At 38.1% G+C, this 16,214-nt stretch overlaps 1 protein-coding gene across 5 annotated transcripts in view; it reads left to right on the forward strand.

The window, feature by feature from the left end:
• Window positions 1-16,214, forward strand: part of LOC144021906 (glutamate receptor ionotropic, kainate 2) — a 157,927-nt gene that overhangs the window by 36,829 nt on the left and 104,884 nt on the right. The window lies entirely within an intron of this gene.

A 16,214-nucleotide genomic window follows, 5' to 3' on the forward strand; every position in this document is an offset into this window, starting at 1 on the left:
CCGAATCAAGAATCAGGTTGTAGGGGGATTATAATGTGGGCTTAATAAGAAACAAACATTTTTTCTCATTGCTCAGGTGTTTACCAGTACTTAGGCAGTATAGGAGTTGTAAAATAAATAAATAAAAATAAAATCATTGATTTATGATTTCATACACAATGTAACTCACTATGCTTCACATTCTATATTAAAAAGTAAAACATTTAAAAGCAGTTACAGAGTTAAAAAAAAAAGCAATGTAAAGAAAAAAATAGCTTATTAAAATAGTGTACAGTGTAAGATCAAAAGGGGGTGGTGTGGTATTTTAGCTCTACGTCGGGTCTGTGTCATTCATGTGTTCTTATGGTAATTTTATTTAATTATGTCACCATGACTCCAAACAACTCCTAAATAGTGTTTTGCTCCTCATATTTGAGAATCTGTAACTACTAACAACTTTTCATCCGCTCGCACACGTGACTAATACATTTCCTTTTTTTTTTTTTTTTTTAATTGTTGAATATGTATTGAATATTTATCTCACTAGTCGTTTTGTGATTCATGTGCACCATTAATTTTGTTTTACTTGCATCCCTAAAATCTCAGGTTTGGGTCTCCTGAGCCATAGTAAAAAGTAGTCTGGGGCTCTGGTCACAATTTCTTACTTTTTTCACTCCTCTTCCCCGTGCTCATGGGATAATTTTATCTGTCGTTTACTCCCATAAATAGGCTAGGTGCACTGTAATTGAATTATTCATGCCACATTTTACTTATTTCATTTTGGCACTTTTGGTCCTTCATTTAATTCTACTTATATTAATTGTTTTTCTTCTTCTTCTGATTCCATCAAATCCACATTGCAAAAACATAATCTTGAAGAGAATAAAAAAATGGTTCAATATTTAACTGGTGGAAGATACTTGAGGTTTCAGGGTGTGACTCTTTGTCATCTGGGCGGTATCTGCAGGGCGGCACAGTGGATGAGTGGTTAGCACGTCCGCCTCTCAGTACTGAAGAGGCAAGATCGAGTTCAGGCTGCGGCCTCATGGGTGGAGTTTGCACGTTCTCCCCGTGCTCGCGTGGGTCTTCTCCGGGTACTCCGGTCTCCTCCCACATTCCAAAGACATGCTTGGCATGGAATTGTCCCGGGGTGTGCTTGTGCGTGTGGATGCTTGTTCATCTCTGTGTGCCCTGCGATTGGCTGGCAACCAGTTCAGGGTGTACACTGCCTACTGCCCGAAGCCAGCTGGGATAGGCTCCAGCACCTCCGCGACCCTTGTGAGGAGCAAGCGGTTCAGAAAATGGATGGATGGACGGACGGACGGATGGATGGATGGATCTGCATTTATAACTCATTGGTATACTTGTAATGTTATCATCAAATTATATATATATATATATATATATATATATATATATATATAAATAACTCCCACAGAAAGACAATTCAAAGAAAAAAAACTGACTCTTCTCACTCACAAGCACTCACTGCAAGATTTTCTACATGTGTGACAGCTTTTCGTTCGGCTAACACCAGTCATGAAAACAAGTTCCTTAAAATGGGAAATCATTTGCACCAAGTGCATGGTGACGTTTAAAACAAATAAGCTACATTATGCATAAAGAAAAAGCGATTACCCATTTTGAAAGCTTTTATGAATATTTATAAACTGTCTGTTGCTGCACATTTTTAGCGAGTCACATCTTTCTCACTGTTTCAACATAACCGATGCTTTTAATGCTTTGCCTTAACATCAAAAGATAACCTTTGAATGCTGATTAAAATAGCGTTATTGTCTTTTGGGTACATAAACTGCGCATCTGTGTGCATGTTGAAAAGGAGCCTGCAGGCATGAAGTGTGTGATACCTTCTCTTTTCCTCAAGCTCTGATTGTCAGGGTTAGTTAAAGGCAAAGTGTCCAACGTTCCCATGGCTTTAAGGACAACATGATCTCGGATGGAGCAGACGGATGAAAAGAGAGCGCTAACTCATTTGCCCATCCATGGGGATTTTCCCTTCAAGGGCCGCATCACAATCTCTCCAAATGAAACCATTATCTCAACATTTCTGCCTTTGGCGCTTCCCTCTTACAATTTTACTTTTACTTTGACACACACACACATACAGTCACACAACATTGTCTTTGCTCCCCTGAATGCTTTTCTCTTTTCACTCTGTTTTGCAGTGCAGTATTTTAGAGCTGTAGAGGCAGGATGAAAGATGGATGGTGACAGCAGGGGGAGACATGGTGGATTGTTGGAAATGGAGGAAAGGGTTGAGCTGTAAGAGATGTGGGTGGGAATGTGGAAACATGTTTTTGGTGACTGGAAGTGACTACTAATTCATTCAGGAGAAATTTCAGGATTTGCTTTTCAAGTTTTAAGTTGATGATAACCATTGATGTCCAACTATTAGTGAGCTACACAGGGTACATTTCCATTTACATGGAACTGCCACCAGGTTGGCAGAAGTAACATGAGGCACAAGTCACTGATCACCACATCAAATTCAGTCACAAATTGTATTTATATTTATGAATGATGTATATTATATAAATGTTAACTTTTACCATTACAGTTTTAACAGTTAAATATACGATTGGTGACACGCATGCGCAGAAGATCCCGCCATCTTGGATCGCTAGATAATACTAATACTTTACCTCAGAGAAAATAATGAAACAGCTGTTTATTCATTTTGGGAGTGAATGGAGTTGTCAGAAAGCTGGTTTGTAATCTATTAATAAAGTTTGACTGACCTATCTGACTGTTTTGTTAACATTCCCTTTAGCGCAGCACCATCTAATGGATGCATAACGTAACCCGAGCCTCTACTGTAGCACCTTATGTATGGAAAAAGTTTTAAAATATGCCATTCATTGAAGGTGTGCCTTATAATGCGGTGCGCCTTATAGTGCGGAAAATACGGTATATTGTTGGCGTCGGGCGAAAACCTTGTACCTCCAAAATGGTCACTTTTCAGGAGACCCCAAAAACGACATATATATATATATATTTTTCTTCCAACCGTTAGCATTGCATCATCAAAGAGAAAAATACATTTTCAACGCATTAAATTGCTCAATAATTGCTAAAAATGGCACCCACGTGTGGACTGACCAAAAGTATCAATTTTTGAAGAAATGTGAAATTTAACAAATTTTGACTTATGAGGTTTCAACCCGATGCTAGTGATATTATGTACATAATATAGTATGTGAAGTCTAAACACACTTTTTTTCTCCTCAAAAAACAAGTTGACCATTTATGTTAGTGAAATCCAGATTTTTTTTTTTTTAATATAAAAACAATTTTGTTAAGGCAAAAAGGCTGTTTATTTTATAACAACAAAAATGTCATCCTTTAACATTACTGTTAAAAATGTGCTTCCAATAAAGTATTGACAAAACTTGTTTTTACGTTTGTTAAGCGGAATTGTCGGCATCCACTGAAAGTAACTAATAAAGTAACTTGTAATCTAACGTTTAATTTTCAAATCATGTAATCAGTAAATTAAATAAGTTATTTTCAAAATTAAGTAATGAGTAACTAAATTACTGAGTAACTAAGTTACTTTCTAAAGGTTGCTGATGATAACAGGTAGATAACAGGGCACCAGTAGCTCATTGTGTAACAAATTGGGCTATGGAGTCAGAGGACAAAATGTGAAAAATGTCAGCCAGTTGTTGGAAAGATGCCTGTCTACTTGCTGGTGGTGTCCTTCAGCAAGGCATCAAGTAGCACTCTTTGCGCACCCCTTTCACGTTGAATCTCTCTTTGTAATTCTGTCTGCGTGTGATCTGGTTCTACAAGTATATGTGGTGTGCAAAGAAGAATTGTACATTGATGTGTGAATTGAATTTCCCCTCGAGGGACACTGAAAACTATAATAAATAAAAGACATTTTAATTCAGAATAATGGTTTCTTCAGATTTACCTTTATTCTTGAACAGATAAAAGGTAGCAGGGAGTTGGGGATGTATGAGCTTTTCATTTGCTTAGAAGGGTTTTGCTCATAAAAGATATAAGTGAGAGCGTAGCAATCAATGTGTTGAATGTAAGAAAATACTTCTTCAGTGGGTAGAAGTATTTCATTTTATAGATCTGGGACATTGGTAGAGGAATGGTGCTCATGGGATCATTTTGTGGCATCAGTTTCATTTGTTGATTGTTTGAAAGATCGATTCTTTTATTCTTTTTTTCCTCTTCAAACTTTATTCCAAAATGTGTTTGATTTGTTTTGAATCGTTTGGCAAAAAAAAAAAAAAAAGAACTTTTCAAATACAGATGTGCCCACACACGTCAATGAAGAGACTCCTGAAAGCAGGCAAAATGTCTGATTTCAAGTATTATATGCCATATACCAGAATGTCTTGTCTCTTTTATTTATGCGCACTCCTCCTTGAATATACTTCCTGTGTGACCTTGAGAGCTATGAATGAGGTAGCTGAAAAGAGATTTATTTTGCACGGTTACCAGCAACCAGTTTAAGACGCGCTGAACATTTTTATCTTTTAAATGTGTGTACACTTTTCACCGGCTAACACTTGTTTTATTGTTTTCTCACTATTTTTATGTAGCTAAAATGTGGCGTATAAATTTAGTGGTTTAAAGTTAGATACTAGATGGTGGCTAACTGTATGAATGGTTGCATTTATAGACAATCATAATGGAATGGGCAAAACTGTATGACATTACAATGGGGAACATTTATGATGAAACGTGAAGACGACAGCAGGATAGAAATGGGGCTTGTAATGTCCAAGACTCCGGTGACCTGAAAACCCTTTATTCAGGGTAGTAAAGATCCACTATTGATCCCATTAACACTGTGAGACTTTATAGACGGCTCTTGCTTCGTCGCCATCGGGAGCAATATAACATAATTAAACGGAATAATGGACGGGGAAAGAAGGTTGTGTTTGTGCAAAAGGGTGATCATTTTCTCCTATTTTCTCGTTTAATAAACCAATTAATCATTAATCTTATCAGTAGCGTGGCTGATACATTAAATGGACCATGATTATGTAATATAGGTGAGGTCATGTTGTTGCAGCAGGAGAATATGACCTCTGAAGGAATGCGCCCGACCCGTCATTTTCCTCATTTTCAACCATTACTTAAGATAATATCACACTCTTGCCTCTGAGCAGAAAATCAATACGACTCTGCTTAGTTCCAAACTAAAGCTGCTCGTTTTAAAGGAAAGGGTGCAAACACTGTGTGCGTACAAGATTCAGGGATTGTTGCCAGATTTAGCAACTAATTTGTAAGCAAACTGTATTTTCTCAGACTGAAGGGAAATTACCCTCAATAAGTGACTCGAGCTTCACATGAGCATCCAGGGATTTAGCAACAGTAATAGCATATATTGTGATGCATAATACTCTGTAATGCTGTCTTAACACCTGACTCTCAGTGGGAATGCAGTCATTTTCAAATTTTGTACAGTGAAAGATTTGACAGGCGACAGATCAGTTACACAGTACTGTCTTGTGAGCAATCAAAGCCTCGCTCCCCACCTCCTTCAATGGACAGCACCTGGTGTACGACCAAATTGAGGCTTTACACTTATTAACTCATTCACTCCCGCCCATTTTCACTGAAGCAACCCCTTTACTGGATTTTGACTGCTTTTTGAAGGCCCACAGTTTTGTGTTCTATTGCTATAAAACGTGGAATCTACCAAAAGAAAAATTGGCATCTCTTCTTTCACCAGGAAAAAAAAAAGAATATTTCTATCTGTTTCCATTTTGCAGCAATTGGCATTAGAATATAGCTAAGTGTCATCACAAATCTGTTTAAAACAGTGGGGAAAAGTTTTTTGCAACATGGCTCTGTTTGAGCTCTTATACTCTGCTGACACCTGCTGGCTGTTTTTGTAATAACTACCATTGCTTCAAGCATTTGCTTGAGTTCAGAGGTTGCATCAAAGCCTTCTGTATGCTCTACCATAAAAAACATTTAAAAAAACAACAACAACAAAAACGTATAAATACGTCTTTGGGAGCAAATAAGTTAAGACGCAGGGTAAAAATGAAGATTTGATCTAGCCGGCCTCAGAGTTCCAGGAGAATGGAGAAGTGGTGGCGATAAGCCTAGCAAGAAACATCTGTAGAAGGTGGCAAAGCCTGACAACTGCCACCACCTCAGCCTTAGCTGCATCTGGTCTCATCTGTCCTTCAACTAAGCTATGTCATGACTTGGGTCATGCAGGAGTAATGTTTGGGTCTTGTCTCATGTCTGGGGTCACGCCTGGCTTAAGTTTGAGTAGAGTTCATGACCGTGCTCCAGAGTTCACGACCCGTTACGTGTCTGTTTTGGTAATGATGTAACAGCATCCAGTTTCAACTAGTTTTAGGCTCTATGATGTCTGGACTATGTGATGTCAGGAATCTTTAATGCTATGTGATGTTTAGGACGATGTAATACTAGATGATGTATATGATGTCAAGAATCTGTAATCGCGTTACAGGGTCAACAGCCAATCAGAGAATTCCATGTCAGTACTGGTTAGGGGTGTACCAAAAAATCGATTCATAACAGAATCGAGAGTCTCATTTATTAATCGAATCGAATCGATATTAATATCCAAAAACCGATTTTATTTAAATTAGAAATGAAGAAGAAGGGGAAAAGGCAATTGTAGCCCACATGCTGTTTTTGTGGAAAAAGGCACTTACAATACAAAACTAATAAATGTTTAAAAAAAAAAAAAAGACACTTTTTCTCTATTTGTCATTTTGTCTTGCAAAGCAGACTGGAGTAGATCATGAAAATGTTGTGCATATCTATAAATTGAAGCAGAAATCATTTGTCAGTCAAATAAGTTTGAATCGAAAATCGTTTGAATTGAGAATCGAAAATCGATTCTGAATCGAATCGTAGACCCAGAAATCGTAATCGAATCGAATCGTGAGACAGTCAAAGATTCCCAGCCCTAGTACTGGTACTCACATGTCTAGCCACAACCAATGAGATTGATTAACTTTCTATATAAGGGTCTGAGAATTGTGTGTGTTTTGCCGGATTATTGCAAGCTGTTCCTCTGTGCGTCCCCGGAGCCCAAGGGGGCTTGGCGTTTGTGATTCTCGATGTATTCTCGTTGCTTTCCGTTTAGTCAAGTTATGTGAATAAATAGTTAAAACCTTATTTGTGTCTGTGCCTTGGGATCCAACCTCTCAGCACATAACAAGCTATAGCCAGGGAAGCTAACAGAAGAGGCGCTAAATTCATACTTTTCAACTTTATCATGCAGTCAAGCAACTGTTAAAAAGACAATCTGACTACTGTACTGACGTGTCGGGAGAAAGATTAGGTAGTAATTTAAATAAAAAAGGGACAAAATGATTAAGTATATCCCTAAGTAGGTCATTTACGAGAGCTTTGAAAACAGCGTGGGCATCAGTCAGACCGAACGGCATCACCGAATACTCAAAATGACTGATGGGGATTTTAAACGTATTTGATTTATCACCTACACAAATGCAGATCAGATAGCAAGTGTTCCTCAAATCAAACAGTGATTAGAGAGTTCGAAAGAGGGTCTTCGTAAGGGGAACAACAGCGAGCCCACTGAAGTCAATGCATGAATCTTAAAGAATCTTGTCTTTTTTCGTCAACTAAGAACCATCCTGTCCCAGAGAAGAGAAAGATGATGGCTATCAAATACCCACTAATCTATTTCTCCATAGCTTCTCTCTTGGGACTTGGCAGGGGAGCGTCAGGAAGGAGACTGATGATGCAATTGAAAGGTTGGCGCAGGGGGAAGGGAGGAGCCTGTGTGTGTGTGTGTGTGTGTGTTTTTCTTCTGGTCATGGTAGTCAGGGCGCACAAAGGAAGGACCTGCAAGTACAACATAAGGACATCACGACTGGCCTAGCAGAGGAAATGTAGAAATTATAATACAAAGTTCCGTACGTAGAAGACCCCCATTCTCTATGAGTAACATAAAGCAGGGAAAACCTGAGACATACAGTCATTAGATGTAAACCAATTATTGTACTTGTTCAACATGGACAGTGTAACTGACCCAACACACATTTTAACTACAATTAATGCTCCAACAACACTGACACGTCTTAAACATAGCCTAATTGGTCGACAAACTGTGTGCATTACTTTAATCTTGGATCACACATTTGTTGCAGCAGAGTGGACATTTCTGTCACTGAGTTGGTTGTTATAGATCTGTACAGTAAGTGTGAGTTTTCTTTCTGCCACCCAAGAATCCGTTCCCTCCCGCTGTGCAATGCCCATTGACATTTCCAGATGTGAGTAGTTCACAGAGGCAGTGACTGAGGAAAGAGGGTGACATTTTGTGCCTCTGTGACAAGGCTGAAAAGCTCTGACATTTGTGGAAGTGCTGAGTGGATTTGCTCCCAAGATTTTCTATTATGAGAAATAAAGGGAAATTACTCATTACCTACTTATATCTGTAGCAATAATCTGTACTCATGATACGTCAGATGAAATAGAAGCAGAAATGTATGAATAGAGAGCGAAAATGCGGTATAAAAGACAGATGAATAAATACAACAGCCGAGCTGCAAATTCTCAAGTGGCTCACTTTGTAGAAGCATCTTCAGTCTTTTCCCTCTAAATCTCCATCAACTGCTACATACAGCTCCCTGAAGTATACAGCCTTCTGTTGTTGATCTTGCATGAAAAGGTACAAACTGTTCTGCGCAAACAGACCATTAAAAAATAATGCTGCTGCTCTTCCAAACAATTACGCCGTGTGCAAGATTTGAACGGACTTGAGGAGATACAACATACTCCTCTCTACATGCAACGTACTAATACAGCAAAACTTTGTATTGATTTAAAATGTTCAAAGACATTCTTTGTGAACGGAAGAGTCCGTAAAGCGAAGCAATTATTGTCTGAAAATGTTGTTCGTAATTCGATTCATTCATGAACCAAGGTTCCATTTATATTAAAATAAGTGTGTGATAACTGTTAAAAGTTTTTGCAATGAATAAGAAGCAATATGTGCGTATCACTTCATCACAAAGAATAATAACTTTATTTATTCATAAATCACTGTTTAGAGTGATTGGATTGTATATTTATATTATATCTGTTATGTGTTGGAAGTTGGATCCCAAAGCACAAATAAGATTTTGTACTATTTATTCACATTGAAAGACGAGAAACAAACTTGACTAGACGAGAAACAACGAGAGCTGCACACAGGAACAGAGGTAATAATCCGACAAATACACACACTTCTCAGAAGGCTTAAATAGACAAGGAATCGATCTGATTGGTTGTGGCTAGACATGTGGGTAACAGGACATGGAATTATCTGATTGGCTGTTGACCAAGTAAAGCAGGGGTGTCAAACTCATGTTAGCTCAGGGGCCGCTTGGAGGAAAATATATTATCAAGTGGGCCGCATCAGGAATAACTGTTCCCAGAATGCATTGCGTGGCGCAGTTAATTATGTTATAAGTACGTTAATCCATATCTATTTGTTTTACCAGTAATTGAATTTGTGTCGTATTTAACACGTTTATGTCGGTGTATGATTACAAAAAAAATAAAAAATTAAACAAACCGTAGTTTAAGTTGTATTTAAAATAATGACATCCAGGATGACGATTCCCCGTTGCATTGCTCATCTGAGGACTGCTTGTGAAATTACAAATGTATATATTTTGATTGTGGCCGGTTGATTAATTAGCTCGACATTACAATTTATTTATTTTTTTGCTATTTTTTTTTTACTTTACAAAATCATCTCACGGGCCGGATTAAACCCATTTGCGGGCACGATCCGGCCCGCGGGCCGTATGTTTGACACCCCAGAGGTAAAGGGATTAAAGATTATTGACATCACATAGCTCTTGACATCACATAACATCACATAGCCTAAAACCAGTTGAAACAGACACTTGACCTTACGGTCATGAACCCAAACTTAACAGGTCCTGAACTCAACTGGCGTGACCCAGACATGACAATATCAGATTAATGAGTAATATTCTAATCTTAAATATAGCACTGCTTTGTAGTTCACTCTGTCAACACTTACTTTAATATGTAAATTAAAAATGTATTCATTTGACTGACTGATTTATTTCACATGTATTTTGATAGAGGGTAGCCACAAATTTAACAACAATGCTAAAACACTTTTGGAACATGCAATTATACATGTCTTAACTCATGATGATGAGCAATGCTTGTCGACATTAAATTAATTTAGCAACACAAATCAATTGTCAAGGCTCAAGATTTGTAATATTGGCTAGCTGACGGTTTCTCCATCACCTTATAAATGTCTGCATGATGTATATTGTAATATGAATGTTCGTAAAAAAACTCACTCATTCAACACACCTTCAAAGAGGCACTAACCGCTCTGCGAGAGCTTTTAGCTTCACGGTCAGCGTGTTCCACTTTCAAGTTGGTGGCAGCGCAAGTTAGAAGAACCCCTAGTAGATGGTTGAACAATGCCATCGGTGGCATGTGTAACCCAAACCTGCCTACCAGTCACTCTGTCCCTCTGCCTCGTGGCCACCATGTGCTGATTGGCCCGAGCCCTCATCTTTCACTGCTCGTGGCTGTGTTCGCTTTCAGCGGCTTCATCCACCTGCTTTAGCGGGAGCATTGGTATAGATTTGATTTTGGCATATTAGGCTGCAGTGAAACTCTTACATTTTCTTTGGCTCTCAGCCTCCCCTTTTTTTCGTTTTTGTATCATCATTATTCCACGGTTGAACACCTTGTTCATTGCACTTTGGGGGAAATCAGGATTGTCACATTGATGACTTGTGTCACTCACAACCCTGTGGTCAGTCAGACCGTTACGGAGCTTACACAGCCTCATAGTGTTGCAATTTGTTTGCTTTTCACTGGATGCGCACACGTTTTGCAGGCCAACAAACAGGTGTTCATTGGCATAGTGAATTTGTTTTTTTCCACGAACAAGCTGAGCCAATAGCAGGTAATGAATAAGGATGTAACGATAATGGCAATACCGTGAAAACTGCCACAATATCGTCGTCATGTTCACAATATTTAAAAGTCACACATTGTTTAAAAAGTCAGGTTGATTTCCATTTGTGCAGTTCTAGCACCATCTGGTGGCTATTTTTTAGTGCTGTTTAATTCATTCATCATTAGGGATGTTTTAGCCCTTCTATGTTTAAAATCACCAATTGTCAGATGAGGGGATTGCAATATGCTTGTGAAGCGAGTCAATATCTGGAGGAACTCAATGAGTGCTTGCATTAGATGAGTAAGTGCCTCAATATTAAGTGTTATTAGAGATTGGAGGTTGTTTATATGTATTGCTGTTATGTACAAAAGCACAAGATTGTGCTTTTTTTTACTATGAGCTCTTTTTTTTTTTTTTTTTGCAACATTGTGATCTTTTTTTAAATATCACCAACCACCCTACAATATTGTGATAATTATCGTATTGTGAGCTTCATATTGCGATAATATCGTATCGTGATATTTGGATATCGTTACATCCCTTGAATGCCGTTTTGTCCAGTTTCGTTTTCTTGATCTTTTTTTTCTTCTATACTTTATTTGTTGTTTTGGTCATTATGATAAATCAAACCACTTTTTATTTATTTATATATTTTTTTATTGTTTTACAAGGAATCCAGCAATCATCTTTTTTTTCTGACAACCAATCACAGCTTTTAGACAACTGTATCAGCACAGTTGCTCTCAGAAACTACCTGACTTATTCTTAAGCTAAGACTCCCTACTCTGAATCTTTGGACTAAACTAGCAGTTCTTTGACAGGACTACTCTGAGAATGTTTGTCATTGTGGGCCCTGAATTTTAGCAGTGATCTAAAAGTGACCCGATTTCTACCAGCTCTCAATGAAATGGTGAAAAGCAAGCTACATTCGCTCAGAGGGATAGAGGAGAAGAAAAAAAATCAAATAGTCGAGGGTTAAATGCTAAAGGCTAAATCAGACATATTGAACTATATGTTTTGCTGAAATTCAGCTACTTAGACTTTCTGCATCAACCTTTAGTAGGCTTTTTCAAGTAAATATTATTCCCCATTTTTTCAGTGTTGGTAGACAGTTCAACAGCGCTAAACAAATCAACACACTCACTATTATCCAACCTTTTTTGCTCGGCCTCGGCTGCTATTTACTCCTCTCATTATTCATAGAGTATATTCAAGAAATGCATAACCAGCAAATAGCAGTTTAGTTAGCAATTTCAAGGTGAGTGATATGAATGGGACTTGTAGTTATTGCACACTATGCTATAGTTGCTGTAACTGCAAAATGTCATAAAAGAGTGTTTACTGTCTTTCTCTAGAGACACACAAGTGGCACTTGTCTTTGGGCTTTCTCTCTTGAGCTCAGCTAAATTAAAGACACTGCTTTTTGAAGAAAAACTTTTTTTCTCTTGTGTCAAAATCAATACCGATGTCAAAAATATGCATGTCACAACTTGAAAATAGAACTGGTCTTTTGAGATACATTTCGTGAAGCTTGATGCAGTTTATCACCACCTTTACTGCCAGTTCAGGTAAATTATAGTAAAACATCAGATATGTAATGTTTGTTTTAGGTATGGTTGAAAGCAGGAAAACATCTGTGATAAATCCATAGACCATCACCACCGTGGACAGCTTCTTTTGACGAGGAGAAGAGATGCTCTGAAACAATGTCTCCAGTGAGAGCAGAGGAATTCAAAAGGCACAGCTTTCATATTACAGTGCATACACTTCAGCTGATACTTATTCATTCCCCCAAACTCATTATGGTATGCAAAATAGAGCCCCCCCATGAGATGAATACAAATTAAAATAGAGGTACAGTGTTGCTCGTCGGTGGTATCTTTATTTAAATGTTGGTATTAAGCTGCAGAGAGCAAAGCTTGTGGGGAAAAGAGGATTTGGAAGTCAACAGGTGAAATCATCACAAAGAAATGATAAGATTCAGTCTACTCAAGGGTACTGCAACACAGCACACATTCTGCAGGTACTCTCAATAAAGTCTATGGGTGATATCAAGGCTCTACAATCGAGGTTCAAAATTTGTTGTTGAAGGGAAAAAGGCCTGAGCTCCTGATGACTGACATCAAGTCAGCAGGGCCAGGCCAAAGGTTAACCCAAACAAAACACTTCGATCCCTCAGTGATGCTCTCGACAGCTCCCTATGGTCTCCATTGATTGAATCACAGGTCAGTCAGAGTACATTGATCTAAAAACCCAAGCACACCACCCTCAACTCCTCAGGCCTTATCTTTGTCAATTCATTTGCTGGCTGCTAGGAGTATTCACTGGGGGGCTGTAGCGGTGGGGGTCCATGTGTTAAGCACACTTTTCCATTCCAAGTGCCTTACACTGAAGCCATTATTGTTCTGTTTGCTATTGACTTTGTGAGGCTGTGATGACTTTCACTGGAATACACTAATGCTACACATTTTAACTGACTTTGTTTTGGTACCGGTTTCTATTCCATTGTAAACCAACATCCAACCAAAAAGAAAGAAAAAAAAAAAGGGGGGGGTAATTTATAGAGATGAGCCAAATTGTTTCTTGTTTCTCAGTCACTGTCTCAAGCCTGGTTTGTACTTCTACGTTTGCTCTTGCGTTTATGACCGGTGTACATCATGTGATGTACACCAGGAAGTGCGCCGGAGCTCATGGCCGGGTGATGTGCACACATCTCCGATTCTTGTACGCCGTAGATGGCGGGTCGTGATTGGTCTGTTTGATGGTGTACTCCACTTTTGGATAGTTTCCGTGAAGGCAACTTTCATAACCCGAATTCTTCATATAAGCGCCATTCAGAATACTGTACCTTGCTTGAAAGGGGTATTGGTTTGCATCCTCTTCACTTGTTTGTATTTGCAAGGAATCTTGGTATTTGTAGTAAAGCAACGACAGCAACGTCCCTCTCCAACGTCCCTCAATGTGTGTCTGTTTGCTTTAGAGGGACAGGTGTGTAGATTTTTTTTTTGCCATCAAGTACTGAACTAATAGAATGCAACATTCTAATGTCAAAATATGTGCATATTGAAGCACACGCCCGAAGGTGCCTCACGCTTAGCAAGCCTTTTTCTTACGTTCGCTAAGTTTGTCTCCTTTGGGCATCCATAGCAGAAAGATGGCAGCGAAACATGTCAGCTTCCTGTAAGGTGAAACACGACCAATGTAATGTTATCGATTACTAGACCTAAAATACAGGGTGTTCCAAAATTTTTGACGCCATTTCGTAGGCCAATAATTTTGACAGTTTTCGTTAGAATGACCTCAAATTTTCACAGCTTGTGTAGAAACGTTTCAAGTTTGTGTGTGTGACATCGTCGGGCTTACACAAAACACAGGAAAGGAAGTTCTGAACGTCCTAAAAAGCACGTGGGCTGTAATTCCAAAATATAACCTGCCACTAGGTGTTGAACATTTATGAAAATCTGTCATAGAATCAACAAATATTTGTACTTTTCTTTGTAAATGTAACCAATAAAACTTATGACCTTCAACATAAAGTGTATTTAGTTTCATTAAGATCCATCAAGTAGTTTCCGAGATATGGGCATTTAGAATGGGGTCAACCATTTTGGAACACCCTGTATATATGTTGATGTGATATAACTTATTTTTGGGCATATTATTGAAATGAAGTGTTTTTTTTTTTTTTTTAAATGAATGAACATTGAAGAAAAAAAATCAAACATTTCTACACACTGTCTCTTAAACATAAAAAACATTCACATAAATACAAAATGGCGTTAGAGATTTAGAGATAAATATAGTAAAATTTTTAATTCTTTCAAAAAATGGATCATGCAAGTATGATTATATCAAGTCAAGGCGCGCAGTTATGAAATAAACCATGATAATACCAATTCCATTTATATAATTTTGGAGTGGAAAACAAGTTCAGTAGAGAATTATTAACACTATAACTCAAGTGCTAGTTTATGAATCCCACAATCCCAATTTGTAATTAATGAACTGCTCTCAACTGTTCGGTGATTGATACCGTTTGTGCCTTTTTATCATCTAATATGTATTAATTTAGTAATTTAGAAGGTACAGCTCCGTATTTAATGCATTGTATAACAATGCAATAAAAGCCCTCCTTTCACAAGGAGGATAATATGTTGCCTGAATGTTATGGTTGTTTATTTTGAATCCTACAATAGTCACAAGCTGTTGGTAGTGACTGATACAAAAAAATGACTGACAAAAACGGGCTGAAATGAGTTTCCTGTGCAGGGTGTCCATGTCCCGGCTCTTCTTTAGTGATGGAGTAAGAAGCTTGGTGGGGCTCAGAGTAGAGCCGCTGCTCCTACACATTGAGTGAGATGAGGTAGCTCGCATGTGTGGTGATGCCTCTTGGATGCCTGCCTGCCTGCTGAGGTTTTCGAGGCACATATCCTGGAAGAGATCTCAGGGAAGACCCAGGACACGCTGGAGATACTATGTGCTTGGTTAACTAACATCTTTAAAAAAAAAAAAAAAAAAACAAAAAAAAAAAAAAAAAAAACAGGTGCTAAATTAATTATATGGTCACTCCAACTGACTGTGTGCAGTTAGTGGGCATGCTGCACATGATTGAATAAGATTGTAATCTTTGACTAAAGCCCATACACCAATGAGGGACAAACGTTTGCTATATTGATATCATGTCAGGGTATGTTCAAGGGTCACAACGTTTCCTACACATTCTATAATCCATCTTAACAGTTCTCTAAACAGTCTTAATGGTCTTTCTTGTTGCCAGGAAAACATGTTCAAAAGTTGTCAAATATTGAACATGTTCTCCTTGCGACTTTCTTCTTACACTAAAGTCTTAAGACTATTAAGACTGTTTTGAGAACAATGCTGCCACCTTGAACAAACCTTAACAAACTCTGACGTAAAATCAGCGTTTAAGAGTGGGCACTAATTGTCTGTTTACTCACTTTAACGTGTGATACTATCATGCAGCTAGCCGGCCAACTTCATTAAAAAACTAGGAGGCATACACACACTATAATTCCTGCAGTGTTTACCTGATTTAGATATAAATACCCTCAAATTAAAACCGGAATTCTGCAGTTAATACACATTTCAAATTTGTTGTGGTGTCTATATTTCCATCTCTTCAAACTTCATTTGAAATCCATCAGCATGAAAGTGAAAAAGGCAAAAGCTAACCGGTGGTCTCAGCCACTTTTTCACCTGTTGTCAAAACAACACACAATCTGTTAATCACTATTGGCAACTCACCTTTTAGCCTACTAAATGATGC

The sequence above is a fragment of the Festucalex cinctus genome, chromosome 7 (assembly GCF_051991245.1).
Source record: "Festucalex cinctus isolate MCC-2025b chromosome 7, RoL_Fcin_1.0, whole genome shotgun sequence".
Lineage (NCBI taxonomy): Eukaryota > Metazoa > Chordata > Actinopteri > Syngnathiformes > Syngnathidae > Festucalex > Festucalex cinctus.